The sequence below is a fragment of the Herpailurus yagouaroundi genome, unplaced genomic scaffold (genome assembly GCF_014898765.1).
Source record: "Herpailurus yagouaroundi ecotype Mexico unplaced genomic scaffold, PumYag 141, whole genome shotgun sequence".
NCBI lineage: Eukaryota > Metazoa > Chordata > Mammalia > Carnivora > Felidae > Herpailurus > Herpailurus yagouaroundi.
Window position 1 is genome coordinate 37,206,005 of NW_024412396.1, and position 14,111 is coordinate 37,220,115.

At 40.6% G+C, this 14,111-nt stretch overlaps 1 protein-coding gene and 1 non-coding gene across 2 annotated transcripts in view; both read left to right on the forward strand.

The window, feature by feature from the left end:
- PRKCH (protein kinase C eta) overlaps nt 1-14,111 on the forward strand; it is a 234,702-nt gene that overhangs the window by 75,925 nt on the left and 144,666 nt on the right. The gene's annotated exons all lie outside the window — the stretch shown is intronic.
- On the forward strand, nt 8,704-8,810 carry LOC121032565 (U6 spliceosomal RNA). The gene has a single exon (XR_005791375.1). It is a non-coding gene; the product is annotated as a U6 spliceosomal RNA (small nuclear RNA).

Genomic DNA, 14,111 nt, shown 5'->3' on the forward strand with positions numbered 1-14,111 from the left:
GCTCAGAAACCTACAGAGCTCCTCACTGAATTAAGATGGAGCATGAAAAACTCTTCGTGTAAGTCCCGCACGGAGCCGAAGGCATAATGTTATCAACTGCATCAGAAACCCGTCACCATTGTTCATCTTAACAAAGGCGCTGCTCTTGATCAGATGCAGAATTCCCCTAAGCAGTGCTGTTGAAGTAGACGCGGACGAAGTGATTTGTTATTTTGAAGAAGCTGTCTTGTGTGTCACTCCTTATTTCATTCTGACTAAACCTTTCTGGGGCTAACAACTGGGTCTGCAACCTAACCAAGACGAAATTGATTGTGGTGATGAAACAGACCTAGATTTCAGTGCCACTGCTGGATGCTGGCAGAATCTGACCCTGTTTATGCTTGTCTCTGTATTGGAATAATTTTTACCTAGAAGAGTGGAGTGACCAAACCACAACCCGAAGAAACCCAACCGAGATTGAAATAAAGGAATCTGATGAAAACGCATCAGAGTGAATTGATAACTGCTATACTTGGAAGAGAAGTAACAGAGAGAAATTAAGTCAAAATAGTGATATCTCCGTGTGAGAACAAATCAAAAATATGTCGCTGCATTGTTATCCTGCTAAGAAATATGGTGTGAGATTTTAAGATTAGTTTGCCCAAGTGAAGTCTGCCTGACTTACGGTACCTCAAATTTAAATGGTTGGTCCCTAGAAAGAAAAATACAGTCACCACCATCTGTGAGGTAGCTCTGCTTAAAAAGTCAAGCCTGAGTCTGCTCAGGCTTCCAGATCTACTCACCGGGTTAGAGGGCGGGAACATTTTTTTTTTTTTTTAATTTTATTTATTTATTTTTAATTTTTTAAAAATGTTTTATTATTTTTGAGAGAGAGAGAGAGAGACAGAGAGCAAGCAGGGAAGGGGAAGAGAGAGAGACACAGAATCGGAAACAGGATCCAGACTCTGAGCTGTCCGCACAGAGCTCAATGCAGGGCTCGAACCCACAGACCACAAGATCATGACCTGAGCTGTAGTCCGCCGCCGAACCGACTGAGCCACCCAGGTGCCTGGAGGACAGGAACATTTTAAATGACACTATGGGATGTTATCAGCAAAATCTAGACTGGAAAATTTTCCAGTATGAGAGACTTGGTTTTTTTCAACCACAAATTAGAAGAAAGAAAAGAGAGGGCGAGAAAACCAAAATAACAGAAGAGTGGCATATTCACCAGTTTCAATATATGGACCACATTTTATCCCAGTTCAAACACAAATTGTAAAACAAACAATAATGCCCAGGAAAGCACTGAGGAAATGGGAACAGGGATTGGAAATTATTAAGGAATTATTAATATTACTTAGGTATGATTATGGTATTGCAGTTGCTTAAAACAAAAAGGGGGCATCTGTTAGAGATAAACTTTGAAATATTTACTAGTGCAATTGTTTGATATTTGACTGGGGCATTTAGTCCATTTACATTCAGAGAGATTATCGCAAGATACGAATTTAGTGCCATTGTGTTACCTGTAACGCTGGTGTTTCTGGTGGTGGTCTCTGTTCTTTTCTAGTCTATATTTGAGATTTACCTTAGAATAATCAAGAAGTGGGAGGAGGGAATGGGGTACAGATAAAATCAGATTAGCCATGAATTGATTGATGAAGCTGGGTGTGGGCTACATGTGGGTTTGCTAGACTCTTCTATTTTTGTGTGTGTTTTAAATTGTATTTAATAAGTAAAAAATCAAGATAAAACTTCACATTAAAAAAAATCTATTTCCTAGACAAAAACCAGAATCTGGATTGCCTCTGTATCATCAATATGCTGCTTTAACTTCAAACACATATTACCTATCCTCATTTATAAATTAAAGCTGGTGTTTGTTGGCTCCTTTTTTTTTTTTCTTTTTGGTCTCTCTATATTTTATCATTAATTCCCAATTTTTATATATTGTGAAGAGGCAAGTTAAAAATTATGACTAAGGTACTTCAGTACATTTTTTTAAAGTTCTAAATAAATACTAAGCCGTGAGTCAAAAACGGCAGGTAGGAAGAGATGAGTAAGATAATTCCCTTCCTTCCATCGTACAGTTCTCACTTAAAATGAATGACAAGTAAATCATCTCCTACTAACAATTACATAACATTTTGTACTTGCAAAGTTTAATTTTAAGATAGTTTCCTAAAAGAATAAAGTAAATCAGAAAAATTAACGGTAGAAGTGTCTTTATGAAGATAGTAAGACAGAAGTTCTGTGAGGACAAGCTTTTTCTCCAGAAATCCCCAAGCATGCATGAAGGTATTCTGTACCAGAGTTTGTTTTGGCAAGGGGTGGGTGGGTAACTTCTCAAAAAACAAAAATGCAACCTGACCAAACAGTTGTCATTTGTGGATTTGAAGCTTGTCTAGAAAACTTTGCTAAAACTTGGACTTGCTTCCCTTCTTTCAGACTCTTACTATGTTACTGGATATTCATTTCTCCTGGGGAGAATATGGAAGGTGCACTTGAATTTTGGGATCTGTTTATTCTTTTTGCCAAAGAAGTGCATTACTGTGTAGAGTAAGGCCTGATTGTTTTATTTGGGGGGGGGGGGGCATTGCCTCCGTGTTTAGCTCAAATTTCCTGTGTCAAACCATTGGTTTAAGACTAATTAAGCTCTGTGCTCAATCATTGTGGCCTCATGCATGAAGGCAGATCAAACATGTTACCATTTGAAAGCTGCAACCCACAGTTTCTCACTGTGTCTAATGCTCACAGTGAATGTCAGTTTTATAGGGAAAAAGGTTATCTCTGATGGAGGTTGATGTTCGGTATTCCTTTCTCGTGCTTCAAGCCAGGTGACAGCATGTTGATTTAATTTTTTTTTTAATTTAGCTTTTATACCAATGTTTCGTTGCTTTGCTATATTCAGCCTGAGAAGCGAGGGGGCATTTCAGTTTTGGTCCAAGCAGTTCTGTGGCTACCACTGGAAATGAATGCCAGGTTGAGGAAAGGGCAGGAGAGAAAGAGGCTTTGAGGGAGTGAAAAAAGAAGGGAAACTGGAAATGGAAGATACTTTTAAGGGAGGGAGGCTAGTTGTCCAGTGTTATAGTTTGCCTGCTTCTCCTCTCCATCACAGCCAGTTCATTTACTGAAGGCCTCCTGAGGACCAGGTACTGGGCTTGGCCTTAATTTAACAAATAGCAGCGGTTGTTCTTGTTTTATTTTCTTTCTGGAAGTGGGATGGCCTTTTACCCTGATAATAGGTGACCTCTCTATTTCATCCAGTCCTGTGTATTATGTCATTTGCTCCCCACACCAAATTTCAGAGGCTGATGTGGTGTTCAATATGCAAATGGTGAATCCAGCTCAGAGACACTGGCTGCCGTGGTCTCTTGGGTGGTAAGTGCCAGACGCAGGCACAGCTCAGACTGGGGTGCTGAGGTCCAGTATCTTTCTAGGTCGTCCAGTTATCTGGGAGGCATTTTGTGTTTTCTCTTTATTCTACCTTGGAAGGAAACTGTCTTCTAGGTGGTATAATCTCACCCGCCTTAGAGTTTTGTCATCTTTTGGGATGATATGTTTTTGCAAGGCTTCCCTTGGGTTCCTCGTTTTTAAACTTAAAGACTGATGTTCACCTGGAAAAGGTGCTGTCTTCTCAGATGTCAGACATGGATCAGAGAACTCTAGAAAGAATGAGCTTGAGATTTGTTCAAGTTTTACCGGGATTATCAGTAGGTTCTCTTAATGCAGATCTTAAACTAGAACTTAGAAGGAATTAAAAAGTAAATAAGTTCAGCCTAGGGTATGATTGGCATATTTGTGTAGTTATACCCCAATCACCATTGGCTTCATCCTGACTACTCTTACTTTCATTCACTGTTGATGGAAACACTCTTAAGTGGTGGTTTTATTCAGAATTTTTCAATTGCTTCTCAAAGTAAGGTTAGACAGACCTCTGAGGGTTCTGAAGACCTATTCAGGAGGTCTGTCGTTCAAAACTATTTATTTATAATACGAAGATGTTATTTGCCTTTTTAAGTGTACTGTCATTCGCTCAATGGTGCAAAAGAAATGATGGGTAAAACTGCTGACACCTTGGGATGAATCAAGACACCCAGCTATGCAGTTAACATTAGTGTAGCCAACGTCTTCTGCACTGCCAGACAATTGCAGTGAAAAAAAAAAAATAGTTTCACTTAATGTCTTTGATGAAGCAGTAAACATTATCAATGTATTAAGCTCAACCTTGGGCTATATATCTTTATAATCTGTGTGCTAAGATGGGAATTAGGCATAAAGCGTTTCTGCTACATTCTCAAATACTATCATGTCTCAAGGAAAAACACTTGTATGATTGAGTTGTTAGCTGAGCTAGTTGTTTGTTTTTCGTGGAGCACCATTTTTACTGGAAAGAATGACAAACTGTAGTAATGGAGCTTTGGGAATTTCTCAGGTATTTTCTTTAAACTGAATAAAGTGAGCCTATTGTGAATGGATTGTTTCCAGGAAACAACTGCGATTGGATACCAGTGATAGAATTGGCTCCTCCAAGACATAATTAGAATTTCGGAAAACATATATCTACCATTATGAGCTTGTCAGCTTGCAATACTTAAAAAAAAAAAAGACTTTTCTCATGAGTTTGTTTTTGATATTAATTAGCAATTGTGTTTTTAAATATTGTATAGTAAAATGTGTCAGCATTTGGAAGATCTTTATGATTCAGTGAATTCATATCTTCAAAATGGCCGATGCAAGGTGTTATGAAACCATGTATGGGTTCGAACACACGAACCACGAGATCATGACCTGAGCTAAGGTCAGATGCTTAACCAACTGAGCCACCCAGGCGCCCCTTGAGTCTTTAATTTTTAAGACTATAAAACGCTACCGAGACCAAATTATTTTTAGAATTTATAGTTTAATTTTTCCCTTTATCTTTCTTTCAGAAGCCCAGCACTTTTAATTTAGTGACCACAGAAAGAAGGAACTGACAAATACTTGTGTATGTTGTATGGGGGACTGATGTTAGGTGACAATCAGGTGATACAGGTAACAGAATAATTCAGCAATTTTTTGACACTGTCATCCTGTTTTTCTAGTTATTTTTACTGTGCAGTGAACTTTTTCAGCCAGTTACAAGCCCTTTCTCATCAAAAAAGAAGGTCCAGAAGTGACACCCAAACAACCAGAAGCTGACGGTGGTTTCTAACCTGGGAGATGGCCATTCCGGGTAGCTTTATGCTACACCTCTGCTTGCTTCCAGCAGAACAAGGCAGTCACAGTACTTCTGAGCAAGTGGTTAGAGGTGTAAGTGCTAAAAGCTGAACCTCTAAAATAGCTCAGAGATCTATGGACGGAAGTATCAGCACGTTCACTTCCTGGGGCACTTGCTTATTAACTAGCATGCTGCTTTGAAAACACAGAGTCAGACTAGTCTCTTAATTTTCTCAAGCTTCATTTTGTTGTTGTTGCTGTTGAAATTACATTAACGTGGTATTCTTTGAGTGGAACTGAGATTTAGGTAAAACAGAAATGAGTTCATTTTTTGATAGAAAAATTAATTGCTCCAGAGTCTATTTTCATTATGCTTCAGTCTCCTTTCTAGCAACCCCTGACCTCTCAGCTCTTTGTTTCAGATGAAGAGCCAGTTATCCTGTCAGCCCTTTGCTTCGGTTTTCCCCAATAACTCTCTGCCCTGTGTCAGTGGGCAGGTAGAGAGGAGGAAGACCTGTTTCTTCCCTTCTCTCCTGAAACTTATCTTCAGCATCATGGTTTCATCCTGGTGTCTGAGATTTCTCTTCTGGGGCTCAAGTCAGTGCTGAAGGACTCCCTGTAGGAGGTTGAGAGTATGTGTGTGGGGAGGTGGGGGCACAGCGGGCTTAGATTTTTGTAAGTGGCAATTTAGTTCTCACATTATTTTGGAAAAAATTGGTAGCTACCTCTATGAATTTACATTTGGTTACAAAATGCACTGGGCTGAGCAATGCTTGTAAATTATTACCCCTTGGGTCTGGTGGATCAAAAGGACTATCCACATATACACACAGAGAATATGTATGTGTGGCATTATGTGCAGTACGTATGCATGTGCTTATTAATGACACTAATTGATTCCCACAGAATTCAAAGTTTGGTGTGTGGGAGGAGACAAACGATTAGATAAATTAACATAATATGCCAAGTGATAAATGCCATGGAAAAAATAAGACAGGGTCACGACAGAGAGGAGGGTTGGTGTGTGTTCTTTTCCCATGAGATGGCCTTTGTGCCAGAGATCTGAAGGGAAGGAGGGAGTGGACAGGGCTGTCTGGGAGGGAAGAAGGAACAGGAAGTACACAGACCCTAAGGGGCGGGGCATGGTTGGTGAGTGAGAGTTGCAGCGGTAGAGGAACATGGCTGGGCTATGACATCCTGGGGAGGTGCCCAGCGTCCTGGCAGGCATAAGGTCAGCACCCTGGTACTGTCACTTCCCTGTTGGGGAGCATGTCTTGTTACTTAAGTGAAGTTCACTTATATTTGAGGCTGGCTGATTGAACATAATCTTTTCTCCTTTGGCTAGGGTCTTGAAAAGCACCATATTACATCCGTTTACAATGATTTAACGTAAGTTGCTGAAGCCTGAACTATTTTAAGTTCATCTTGCAGACTTTCCCAAGTTCTCTGAACTCCAGTGTGGTTTCTTATTGTTCTAAGCTAAATTAGGATCCATTACACAGCTTAGGAAGCATTAAAAGTTCAAATCAACTGTTTGGAGATTCATAACAAGTCCGTGCACCTCTCAATATAATGAGCTATAATTCAATTCTGTTTGTGTGGGTTATTAAGAAATTACTTTTGTGTACTTCACCCACTTAAAAGAGAGAAAACTTAGGCTTAGCTGGAGTCTTCTGTTCTTGAACTTGGGTGGGAACTATCATTTGTTGGGAAGTGTTTTGGTTTTTATTATTATTATTATTATTATTATTATTTATTTATTTATTTATTTATTTATTTTTTACTTAAGTAATCTCTACACCCAAAGTAGGGCCCAAACTCATGACCCTGAGGTCAAGAGTCACGTGTTCTACCAACTGAGCCATGTAGGTGCCCCTTGTGAAGTATTAATAAATGTTAGTGATACATCTATTAAACATCTGGGGAGGTAAATAGATTGGAGCTTGATCTGGGTGCTCTGCTGGGACTTAATATATAACTTCTAGAAGCTTAGTTCTACTTGAATTTTGTTGATACTCCCTGTTTCATGTAAACGAGTATACTTCCGATATCTGAGTCCTTGGATTGGGATTTACCAAGTACTGAAAATAGGGCCTTTAAAAACTACGAGATAGCAAGAGAGGATCTGTTTTAGAGCAATGAAATCACTTAAGAATTTTGAAAGATATAGAGATTCTCATGCCCCAGACTGAATTGGAATCTCTGGGGAAAAGGCGAGGGAAACAGATTCCTAATAAGCATGTTGGCTGGTTCTAATGGTTATCCACATTTCAATACCCTTGTTGTATCCTAAATCATTTCTAATGTGATTAAATGGAAAATTCTGACAGTTGGGAGGTTTGCTAGTTGAAGAAAAAGAACATGTAGGAAAAAGAAAAAACCAAAGATGGGAGTATATTACTTCAGTGTAGTCTTTTAAGCTGACAAAACACCTAATGTTTTCTTTTAAGAGCTTTTAAAAATACTGTGACATAGACAGGTCAGGTTACAGTTTTTGTGCTTTTAGGAGGAGAAAATGAGACTCAGTGCTAAGGGCCTTGCTAATGTCTGCAAACACTCAGGGCTAATGCTGAGACTCAAGCCAGGCTTAAAAATGGTAAAAGCAGGCTGGGAGTGTTGACAGTATAGCCTATCAGCTATTGGACTGGAGACAAGTTATAGTATTTCCCTTCTCTTAGAGCAACTGGGACCAGAAAAAGGCAATTTACAGTGATTCTAGTTACAATGGAAGCCAACATTACAAAAAATGTAAGTTTCAAAGCGTTTGCTTGGTACTCCGCCTTTGAAAATTATGAAAGTCAGTTTCTTTCTTATATTTATCAGGGTTGAGCTTACAATGATACCTTTATGCTAATTCTTAGAACCGAGAACAGATCAAATAACTCAGATGTGTACTTTTCTGACTGATTTGAAGGCATGATAACATTTTCCATTTCATGATAACTTTCTCAACAATGTCATGAAAAGGAACGTATGTAGAAGTATTTGAAGACATCATCAGTTTCTCCAAAGGCTGGGCATGGCTCCATCGGTGTTGGTCTTTTCTTCATTGGTGATGGACCTATACCTGGATTTACTGTATCAAGGGTTTGTTGTGATTGGAGTAGCTTGTCAGTGAATTTCATGATCTGCATCAGCTACAAGATCTCACTTTGATCTGGTACCTAATTGTTATTGTGTATGTTGTTGCATGGGATGTATCTGATACTCATACTGAGAACAGCAGCCATTCATAGGCAGGGCAAGAACAGGGTAGGTGTAAGCAGGGAGGAATGTCCGAGAAGGGACTCATTTAAAAGTGCTTAGTGTGTTCATTGGCGACCAGTTTTATGCTTTGAGCATTAAGTTTACCTATATCAATATCACTATTGTGGGGATTTGGGGTAATGAAAACTCAGATGATGAGTTAGGGTATAATAACTCTTAATGCAAGTTGATAGTGTTCGGATGCCGTTCTGTAGAAGGGACTACATATCCCGGTATCACCATCTTATCTAATGCTTACTTAAAATCTGCCCAGGTGTGTTCGATTTGGTGGCATATATACTAAAATTGGAACGATATGGAGGAGATTAGCATGGCCCCTGTGCAAGGATAACATGCAAATCCGTGAAGTCTTTCATATTTTTTGTATGATTCCTTTCACAGTTCATATGAAAGTTCCTTTTATGGTTCACAGTTTCATGTCCATCATAGGGAAAGCAATGGAAACAGAGAGTAGATGAGTGGTTGCCTAGGGCTGATGGAAGTGATTGCCTTTATGGGTGATGCAAGTGTTCCAAAACTTGTGGTGATTGTTTCGGAATTGAAAAAAAAAAAAATCCACCAGGTAACAATACCTGGAGCAGTTCTTTATAACAGAGGACTTGAGGGAAGGATTCACTGACACAGACCGAAGCTTATCTCTGGAAGAGAACCATCAGGATTTTATTAATATATTAATAAGTGATGATTCAGTAATACTCTAGTATTTCCTGCTGGCCCCTCGGTGAGGACACTGTGGGAACATTCATCCAGGATGCAAAGAGAACAGTTTCATAGTTCTGCTCAAGTGCACCTGTGACAGGTCATGTCTTGTTCCACGCCTCTGCCTCAGGTGTTGCGGGGCCCCCGTTGGAGGCCTCTGATTCCTCCATTCTTGGTCGTTGCCTCTGGGAATGCTCGTAGGTCACTCTAAATCCAGTCTTTATGGGCCTTCTGTCTAATATGCAGAATATTGGCTGCGTGCTGGCTGTGTCTGTTTGGACCATGAACTGCTCATGGGCTGAAATGGGCCCATAGACCACCTTTGTTTTGCGTGTGGCCTAGTACAATGTTTTTGAAGTTTCCCCCTGTGAACTCTTCAGACAGGGCAGGGCTCTCCAGAGCACTGCCTTAGTCAGCACCTGTTGTTGTCCGAATTCCCTCTGACGTCACACCTCCCCGTCTCCATCTCTCACGTTGTATCTGAGCATTTGTTCAGTGTGTTTATTCAGCGCTGTATGGTGGCTATGGGGGCACTTTTAATCGTCTTTTAAGGGGAAGGATCACTTCTTTGCTGGAGTCAACTGAAAAACACTTTGGCTTTGCTGAATACCATAAAGGTTCCTCTCTTGGACTCTTCCTACCCAGAGGATCTCCCACTTACAGCTTGGGGTGATGCAGAGTTTCACTGTTCTGAGGAGTTTGGGGGAAGAGTAAAGAGAGAAATCTTTGTTTTGTTTTATAATCCAGGAGATAAGTCAGGCTTTATTTCTTATTTTTATTTATTTTTTATTTACATTTTGTTATTTTTTAAATTTACATCCAGATTAGTTAGCATCTAGTGCAGCAATGATTTCAGGAGTAGATTCCTTAGTGCCCCTTACCCATTTAGCCCATCCCCCCTCCCACAACCCCTCCAGTAACCCTCTATTTGTTTTCCATATTTAAGAGTCTCTTATGTTTTGTCCCCCTCCCTGTTTTTATATTATATTTGTTTCCCTTCACTTATGTTCATGTTTTGTCTCTTAAAGTCCTCATGTGAGTGAATTCGTATGATTTTTGTCTTTCTTTGGTTAATTTCACTTAGCATAATACCCTCCAGTTCCATCCACATAGTGGCAAATGGCAAGATTTCTTTCTTTTGGATTGCCGAGTAATACGCCAGTGTGTGTGTGTGTGTGTGTGTGTGTGTGTGTGTGTGTGTGTGTGTTTATACATACCACATCTTCTTTATCTATTCATCCATTGATGGACATTTGGGCTCTTGCCATACTTTGGCTATTGTTGATAGTGCTGCTATAAACATTGGGGTGATGGACATTTGGGCTCTTGCCATACTTTGGCTATTGTTGATAGTGCTGCTGTAAACATTGGGGTGCATGTGTCCCTTCGAAACAGCACACCTGTATCCCTTGGATAAATACCTGGTAGTGCAATTGCTGGGTTGTAGGGTAGTTCTATTTTTAGTCTTTTGAGGAACCTCCGTACTGTTTTCCAGAGTGGCTGCACCAGTTTGCATTCCCACCAGCTGTGCAAAAGAGATCCTCTTTCTCCGCATCCTCGCCGACATCTGTTGTTGCCGGAGTTGTTAATGTTAGCCATTCTAAGTCAGGTTTTTTAGATAGTAGGTCACTTTTAGTGATTCTTTCAGCTTCATGAATGCCCCAAAACTTATTTTCTGGTGTTAGTGTTAATTCTTTCCTTAATAGACCCTTATAGACAGAATGCCCTAGGAAATCCTATCGAGGATCTTTTACTGTGTTTGAGATGTGAGGTGGGTGGTGGAAGGGCATCAGCTTCAGATGAGAGCGACCGGCTCTGCTCCCTGTACTTCCTAGCTGTGTGGCCTTGAGCAATGGTTGCCTTACATGAAAAACATGGGGCTAGTGGCATCTATCCCCAGGGTGTTGTGCATAAGCAAGCATGCACACACCCACAAAGGGCTGCATTAGGACCTGATGCAGATTATGTACCCACCCATTTTGGAAGGAAATCCATACCCAAGTTACTCCACATACTTGGTGGAAATCATCTAAAAGGCACTAAGAAAAGTCTGATGACATAAGTCTCCTTTCTTGGACATTGTTTCAAATCCTAGACAAACACTGAGCTTGGCACGTGTGTCAGATTCTGGGAGGGTGCAAAGTACATCCTGGTGTGTGTGTCAGAGTGCCTTCAGTAGGAGTTACCGTAGTCAGTGAAGCTGTCAGTGGGAGAGAAGGTGTGGAAGGATGGCTACCTGTGAGGGGAGCATTACTTTGCCAGTTTCCTGCTGGCTGGGCCCTCGGGAACATATGTTGCCCCTATTCCTAAATCTGCCCATTAGAGCCAATGCTACCCTTACCCCTAAGTCACTCCTTGAGGATCTAGATAATGTCTAGATTGATGCCACTGGCATTTCCTTGTCAGGACTGATTGTGTCATGGATTATGTGGTGTGTGTGTGTGTGTGTGTGTGTGTGTGTGTGTGTGTGTATAGACCAGCCCTATTCATGAGCAGCCCCACCTGCCATGGGTGCTTTATAGGAATGTTGATAGGACAACATAGGGATTAGAGGTCTATTCTCCTGTCTAGCATGACCAAAGGAGCAGTGGACCCAGGCATTTTCTCTTTGGGATCATATTGAAAACCAGACTCTGTGGTTGGTTAGTTCTTTAAGCACAGATGCACAATTGCAATGAGTGCTTTCTTCCAATAGCTATGTTAAGATGAAAGATAATGTTTTCAAGACATTTCTAGGTCCCAGAAAGAAGGTGTGTTTTAAAGGCGGATTGTATAAACTATTGGCTGTTAATTTCTTACCTCTAGAGGATCCAATATTAAATGCCAGGGCAGACATTGTAAATTGTCAGGCAGCATTGGCCCCTCTTCTCCACCTTTTTCCCCAGTACCAGGATTTTGTTAGGTCTGGTCACCAGCCTGACCCAAGTGCTGCCCATCAACTTGGAAAAGCCCTGGGTGTTTACTTTGTTGTTTATTCAAAAATTGCAGTTGGTTCACTCCATGTGGATATTTTTATAGTATTGGCCTCTCCCCAAATATTTGCCTTAGTTTATTAAATTACTTTCTCATTTATGAGTTAAAGTGTGTGTTGACTTTCATGGTTTTAATTGTACAGGCTTGGTTGTCTTTGTACTTCCAGATGGTGTCCCTTGTTTGAGTCCATAAATGGGGTTTGTTTGCTTGCTGGCTTGTTTAGGGCTTAACCACCACCCAATTCCTTCTTAAGTTAAAGATGGTGTTGTTATGTTCACGTGAAAATCCATTTTAAATGTACGACTTAATTACTAATTAAAGTAGCTCCTGTGCATTTTGGAGGCAAAACTGCAATTTTGTTGCATGTGAAGGAAGAACATGCACTGAAAAAGGATGAACTTTTGTGTGGATTGTAGGTAGAATATTATGAATCCAAAGGACTGAAGGTAGGCTCAGCTGTTTCTGGGAAACCTGATGGGTATCCCCAAGGTACAAGTAAAACCTTGGTTTGTGAGCATAATTCATTCCGGAAACATTCTTGTAATCTAAAGCACTCTTATATCAAAGTGAACTTCAAGAACCATTGGCTCAGTCGTGCTCATGTTCAGCATCACATACTACTCATATTGCAAGACTGCTCATTTATCAAGTTAGCGTTTATTAGAAATATTAGAAATATTCCTTTAAGGAATAGAGGGGGAGGGTCTGCTGCCTATAAAGGCAAACAGAGTCAAGATCTGGGTGTTTTTTCCTACTTCTAGCATCATTTCTGGCCCATTGAGTATAATGATGGAGGCTCTTGTGGCTAAATTGCTCCTTCTTCATACCCCTCATATTCTCGGATGCTCCCTCTTCCCCTCTGTCAGGGGAAGACCAGTGGGCTTCCTGAATTGAGGAGATAGATCTGAATCCAGGAAGAGTATGGCAGCTGGAGGACTCAGGATAGAACAACAGGAAGGAGACAGTTACCCAGAAAGCGAGAACTCCAGAGAAATACAAAGTGTCCCCCTTGAGGATTCACTTGAGTGCTGATCAGTATGTAGGAACTACCTGAGGCCAGGGAAAGAGCCATCTAAAGGATCAGAGAGAACTGCTCTGGTGCTTGCTCAGGGCCAGGAATAGTGCCTGTTCCTACTAGCCAGACTATAAAACCTCAGGATTCATGGAGAATTGGGTTGAGTACATGGAAGGGTCTTGGCTGCCTAGACTCAGCACTGTTCTGGCTCACCTAGCAAATCTAAAAAGCAAGATCTGATAGGATCAGACTATTTCCAAGAAACTTGACTGTGTCCTCAAACAAAGCTCAAGAGTAGTTATATGATGCAAAACTATCCAGTACTCAGCAGGTGGAATCCACAATGTTTGGCATCCAGTCAAAAATTCCCAGGCGTGCAAAGAAGCAAGAAAATACAACCTGTAATGGGAGATAAATCAGTCCATTGAAAGGAACCCAGAACTAACACAGATCTTAGAATCAGCAGACAAGACATTAAAACAGTTGTGATAATGATCCCATATGCTCAAAAGTTAAATACAGAGATGAAAGGTTAAAAAAAGGAAACAAATTGGATCTCAAACATTATGTTTCTTTTAATCAATCCTTACATTACTTCCTTATGTTTCTAATCCTTATGTTACTTCCACCAAATCCACATGACCCAAACCTGGTCCCTACTAATGTATCCAATTCCTTAGCTCCTGCTGGTCCACTTGGTGTTCTCTTGAGCCCAGACTCCAGGGTCATTACTGCAGTACTAACTCAGTGATGCCTAAGAGTTAGCTGATCCTTTAATCCTCCTTCATGCTTGCCATGCCCATGCCAGACCTGCACAGTCATCCTACAGTCCTGGTCCTGGGACAAAGAATGCTGCTCGATCTACTGGTATAGGACTTCTCGGTGTACCCAGAAAAAAATCCTAGTTTGCTTCTTGTGGGTTTTTCAGGGACTCCAAGACCCTCATATCTGTAAGCCCTTCTTTTTTTTTTTTTTT